Genomic DNA, 7006 nt, shown 5'->3' on the forward strand with positions numbered 1-7006 from the left:
GAAAATTGAGCTGAAAAAATGACTGCAACATAAATATATTACAAAACGTTATTTAAAATTCAAACAGCAATCCTGTGTTTCCATGTAGATTCCTTTGACTAAATTTAACTGTGAGTTCTGGTTAGTTGTATTAAAGTGTTCATGTTTAAGCTACATAAAAATCTTCCCCTCTATTCTGTACTATACAACTGGAAACATGGCTTAGCAGAGGTATTTCTTAAACACATTATTTTTCCTCAAGAGCTTTGGGTCTTGAAAATAACTTGAGTCCTAAGAGACATCTCCACTCATCTGCATGAGCTCTTTTGTGACTCTATAGGGCAAAAAACTAGTTCATAAAAAGATGAAGTGATGCAGCAACAGTTCTAAAGCAGGCTTCATGGGGAATATAACTCAGATTGCTGCAAGTCTCAGTCAGTGCAAGCACAGAGTCATATTTTCAGCATGTATTCATATGCCACTAAAGATTTCCCCAAAATGAAGCATCATTTACCATCCCCATTATTCTGAGTAGTTACATTGTGAGAGGCAATGCTAGAAAGCTCCTTTTCATGTCTTTGAACAGTGCTTTCTTTTCACTGTTTTTTCACCACTTACTGTGTTTCACTTACCATATATTATTTTTATATGAATATCACCCTCATGGTTATCAGACAAGAAAACTTAAAAAAGTATTTTTTAAATAAACGAAAAACAGCATTTCACAATCCTAATTGAAAATTTGTATAATTTTAACTTGCAAAGACATGAAAATCTGCTGTCTTCAGTGAATTCAAGAACTTATTGAATACCTTCACAAGAGTGGATTTTCTCTTCCTATTGGGATTTACATAATCATTTGGTATAATTATCTGCTTTTGTTTTGTGATGTTCTATGCAGGAAAACAAAAAAGCAACACAATGATCTTTATCTTTGAAAGCAAAGAACAAACAGACAAAAGTATTAGTTCACTCCTTTTAAACTCCAGAGGTGAAGACAAGAAGCTATTAGACAAAATTTTAATCAATTGTCACATCCCATAATACAAAAATGAAGATGTAGAGCAGGGAAGCAAGACTTTGTTCCAAATTAGTGTGTTCTGGATCGCTTTCATCTTTGCAACATCAATTTTCAATCATGAATAACCAATGTTATTTAAACTTGTGTCTTGCTACTAAAATAAATGGCAATGAATTAACATTTGTTTTAGACAATAACAGCTGGAATGCTAAACATCGGTTCATATGGCAGCAGAAACAGTATATATAATGAGCAAAATGGCACAATGGAAAAACATTTTTTTGCTATCACAACTTCTAACAGTTTTCAAAAGAACAATAAAACTAGAAACCATAGATCCACTTCTGAGGTATGTTTTCTGTAAAAATAACCTTTGATGTTTAAAAAAGATATAGTGATATGTGGTATGTGTCCGTAGTTCTTTTCAGATAAATTTAAGTACATGTATGCAAAGCAGAACCAATGATAAATTTGCATGTAGCAAATACTGGAATAAAGAAACAAATAGGGAGTAAAGCTGTTCAGAACAGGCCAGTAGTGCCAGTGAATGAAAGACTGTTAAGCACTTCATGGTGTGAAACATGCTATTAAAAAATGCTACACAATGCAGTCATTTTTATTCTCTTCTCAACTGTAATAATGGGTTACAGCTAGGCCAAACATTTCACATGTAAATGAAGTCAGATCCATTAAGTAAAAGAATTTGACCTTGTAAAGATGTAATAGAAGATCCTTATGGCAGAAGATGGCTGACAATGGACAGGAGAATATTCTGTATCCTAAAGGAAGTCAAGCTGTGCACCATCACGAGCAAAATAACCACTAAATTTAAAATGAAAATTGTTTAACTGGACAATTCTTAAACAAAAATCTATGCAAATTGGTGTTCTATACTCAAGCTTGGAAACTAGTTAAAGGACATTATTCTATGCTGGCAATGTGCGCTTGCAGCCCAGACAGCCAATTGTATCCTGGGCTGCATCAAAAGCAGAGTGACCAGCAGGTCAAGGGAGGTGATTCTCTCCCTCTACTCCACTCTTGTGAGTACCTGGAATACTGCGTTCAGCTCTGAGGTCTCCAGCATAAGAAAGCCGTGGTCCTTGTCAAGGACCTTGCCTTAGCAGCTGTGGAGGGAGAATGAGAGGCAGCAGTACTCACCCTTCCCCTACATAGGGTCCCACCTCCTCAGCAGTATATGAGCTCCAGCATTTCTCTTCTGAGAAAGTGTTTTCCATGGTTGTTATGTCTAGGAAGCCTCAGCACCTGTGAGGAAGAAAGAAGTGTCAGATTCTGCCCTTACTCTCACCGTCAGTAGGTATTTTCTTTAAATATCTTATTCCCCCAAAAAGTTTACTAATAAGTGGTTCACTAACACAATTGTGTCATAGTTATAAAGGTGACAGTTGAAATCAATGGATTTTAACTAAATTTCTTTCTTTTTCTTTCTTTTTCTTTCTCTTTCTTTCTTTCTTTCTTTCTTTCTTTCTTTCTTTCTTTTTCTTTCTGTCGTCTTTCTGTCTTTCTGTCTTTATTTCTGTCTGTCTGCATTTCTGTCTTAAAGCAAAATTTTAGGGCAGCTTTGTGAAAGGGGCTGTGGAAAGCACTCATTTGAATGGTCTACTGGGAAAAATGTGGAAAGACTGTTCAAGCTTGACAGTATTCTGTTATTTAGGGCAATGGTATATCCATAAATGAAAAATGTTTGTGAGTCTGTTTTCTTTAAAATGCTTAAATATTTTTTCAAGATCAATATATATTTACGGTTACACATATATCCAAAGATGTCAGCAGTCCTGTTGTCTCATTTCTGACAAGTCACAAGAAATATGGTCAAGTGTGTTTTCTATCTATGTCACTGACACAAATGATTCAGTATTTCAGTAAGTAAAAAAGTTGCTATATGGTGTTTGTCCAAGAGGACATGAAATGGATTTTTAGTGTTCAATTCATAGGAGATACTATTTTTAAAACCAAGCCATATGCTAGAATGAAACCTTCTGCAAACCTAGAAAGAATATTTCAATAGTGGATATACTCTTACCTCATCATGTGAGACAAAAAGACCTTTTCCTTTCTGTGGAGGTGGGAAGAGTGAGATGACTATGGAAATTTCTCCCTACCTTCAAGTGTTGTGGCTTTGTAGAGCTGCTCTTCTTGCTGTTAAAAGGTGATGACTGGCATAAAGCAAACGTCCCCGAGCACAGCTCTCGTTGCCTCCCATCCTTTGGCAACTGTAACCAAAGTGGCAACACCCATGCCCAGCCCAGTGTTCCTCCTGACATCCTCTGGGAAGGACCTCTGGAGTGGGGCTGGTGACACCCATTAGGGAGGCAAAAGAAGGAAGAACCTGAGGCTACAAGGTTGTGGACCGTGCTTTGATTTTATTTTATTATTTTATTTTTTATTTATTTTATTTTATTTTATTTTATTTTATTTTATTTTTTATTTTATTTTATTTTAATTATATTTTATTTTATTTATTTTATTTTTTGGTGCGCGTTGTAGTTGTATAGAGACCATTTCTGGCCCCAGAGCACTGCAGAGGCCCATGACTTTCATCTTTCTTCATTCAAACGTCTAGGGTAGGTCAGGATGACAGATGCACGCGTTCAGTTACAGCAGAACTGTGGGCTTATGCACCTGGACCACCGTAACATTTCTGGTTTCAAATGGCATTGCTCAGTGCTGTGGTGAGAACCAGTATGCTGACCTGCCAGAAAAGAGTTGCTTGTATGTCCCCCCCAGCAACAAATCCTTATGTGACTGATCCTTAGCCCTCTACTGGACCTTTCTTTGTGTCATTTCCTAAAGGGATTAAACACACAAGTATATAATAAGGGCCATTCCTGGGAACACCAGCCTTTGCTTTTATAGCCTGCTGGACTGAGCAGAGGCACTGTATGCGAGAGCATAGCCTGCTGGGAGGCTGCTTCAGGCAGAGAAGCAAATCGTGGTGCAGCTCATGTTGGTATTGCCTGGAGGCTTCTGGTCCCAGTAGTCACCCCTGTGTCTACATCTGAACTTTTCTGCTTCACGAATTCATTGGCTGCCTTGCCTTAGACAGTGAAATAACCTGTATGCACTGGAGAGTGCAGGGGTATTGGAGCAGAACAGCAGAGGAAAGAAGAGTTCACTCAAAAGAAGAATGCAAATAGACCTTGCTATTTCAAAATATAAGTCAGGATTCAAGAAAGCATCTTCACAAAAGCATTTAAGCAAAGTTGTAAAACCTATAGATCCTCCTCCTATTCCACACTACTTCTAAGTAGGGGATATTTCTTCTTTAAAGACTAAGAAAGAAGGCAAATCATTTACTTACATTTTTAAGTATTTAACATCTACCATGGTAATGACGAAAAGTGACGTGGAATTCATGCCTAACAGACAATTAGGGGCACAGATGGCAATTTTAATCCTCTATACATACAGATCACCAGCATTCAAAATTATGTCTTGTGTCAGACACTTATATACATATATATATATATTTGACAAAAACAATTGCCTTTTTGAGGATGACATGTAAGCAGCGCTGCATTTTAAAGAAACACAGTTCACTTTGACATGAGGAGGTGGAAATTGCATATTAACAAATTTTATTTCACATAAAAATGTTCCCCTTCCTCTAATTTTAATTAAAATCTTGTTTTTCATTCCACCTATATACTTTAATTACAGAGCAGCAGAGACAGCATATTTATAAGTCACTGAATGAGTATCAGATAATTGGAATGGAATGGAATGTAATGGAATGGAAACAGAACAGAACAGAACAGAATAGAATAGAACAGAATAGTTGGAAGGGACCTTCAAAGATCAACCAGTCCAACTGCCTGACCTCTTCAATGCTAACCAAAAGGTAAAGTATATTACTAAGGGCATTATCCAAATGCCTCTTGAACAATGACAGGCATTGGACATCTACCCCCTCTCTAGAAAGCCTGTTCAAGTGTTTGACCACCCTCATGGTAAAGAAATTTTTCCTTATATCTGGTATTTCACCTCCCCTGGTGAAGCTTTGTGATGTTCCCACACATCCTGTCATTGGTTACCAGGGAGAAGAGTCCAGCATCTCCCTCTCTGCTTCCCCTCCCCAGGAAGTTGGTTGTCTCCCTCTACCCTGCACTGGTGTAGCCTCACCTCGACCACTGTGTACAGTTTTGGGCACCACAATATAAGAAGGACATAAAGCCATTAAATATCATCCAAAGGGGGACAGAAAAGATGGTGAAGAATCTGGAGAAGATGTATGAGGAGTGGCTGAGGTCTCTTGATTTGCTCAGCCTAGAGAAGAGGAGACTGAGGGGAGGCCTCTTGGCAGCCTACAGCTTCCTCATGAGGGGGAGCAGACGGGCAGGAGCCGATTTCTTCTCTCTGGTGACCAGCGATAGGACATGAGGGAACTGCATGAAGCTGCATCAGGGGGAGGTTCAGGCTGGATATTTGGGAATGGTTATTCCCTGAGAGGATGGCCAGGCGTTGGAGCAGACTCCCAATGGAAGAGGTCATGGCAGAAAGCCCGTCTGAGTTCAAGAAGCACTTGGACAATGCTCTTAGACACAGGGTTTGATTTTTGGGTGGTCCTGTGTGGAGCCAGGGGTTGGACTTGATGATCTTCCAACTCAGGATGTTCTGTGATTCTATGAAATTAATCATGACTCACACACAGAGAAGAATGAGCTAAATTATTTCAGGAACAGCCTTGTCCCCCACTGGCTTGCACAGTGCCTTGGATGCCTTCTCTCTTTGTTTTGTGAATGGCTTTCTGCAACTCCATAGGCTGCTTTCCATTGTACCCCTTCACCCAAGGGCCAGGGGAGTCTTTCCAGAGTATCTGAGGCAGTATTTTTCCCCACTATTCCCATGCAGTTGCTCTCGTGCTGTTACTACCATGGCTTTGCACCTGTAAACCCCTATGGCATTGCTGTGATAGTTCTCATGGGAAATGATTTCTGCTGATAACTTCTTTCATACACCCTTTTTCCCAACCTATGGTTGTAGCTTTTGGTTTACATTTAGGGAGGCAATAATGTGCATGGAGAGAACTTAACAGGCAAGGGACTTGCAGTATCTGCCCTTGATTTAAGCATGCTTCAGTCAGCACTAACCGCGTCTCCTTCTCCTCACCCTCTCTCCTTCTCCCCGCCCCCTCCCCTTCCCCCCCCCAGCATTCTTGTTTTTCATTTTCCTCAAAAATAACTTCCCTGCTAATAAATCTTCATGCATGTGAACTTGTTTCCATCCCCCTTTATTTAACCATGGATAACCACCTTGTGCCAAAATGACACAAAACTGAAATCTGCTATCTTGCCATATGTTAATTAAGTCAAGAAATTTGTATACAGGCACAGTGAATTGATTCAGATGTTTTGTGATATTCCAAATGATAGCAAACAACAATATATTCCATCAGCACTTGAACTAAAGCTGGAATATCTATTGTATTTTTTTAAGTGCTTGAAATGTTAGATCATGCCATATGACACAGACATCTCATGAAATGATTGGGCACTCCAAGTGTGACTGTAAGGTCTATATTATATTGCAAATAACATTTCAACATATTTTTCCTACCTGTATTAATATTTCAATTATATATACAGAAAGTTATGAGAATCTTGAGAAGCTTTGATAAACAAAACCTTTATTATTTCCAGAAAAGAAATGAATACTACTCTGAGAACAGAATTGGGCACAAGTTTTCAGTTAATGTTATAATTAGATAATAAATCTTATAACACTAATTTGTTTAATTAATATGTGCAAAGAAGGAAATCAAACTGATTTAACTGTATCTTTTAAAGACATTTTTTTAGTTTGGGAGGTGATGATACTCATTCTGGGATACTTATAAAAAGAAGTTGATGTAATGCTCCTGTCACTAGCTTTATAAGTTTGCAAAAGTTATGTTTAAATTGATGGAAAAAGTTTCAAATATATTGCATGACATAAAAGCTATATATATATATATATTTAATAAGAATCAGACACTTTAGGGGAGAATAT

This window comes from Anser cygnoides, chromosome 2, assembly GCF_040182565.1.
Source record: "Anser cygnoides isolate HZ-2024a breed goose chromosome 2, Taihu_goose_T2T_genome, whole genome shotgun sequence".
Lineage (NCBI taxonomy): Eukaryota > Metazoa > Chordata > Aves > Anseriformes > Anatidae > Anser > Anser cygnoides.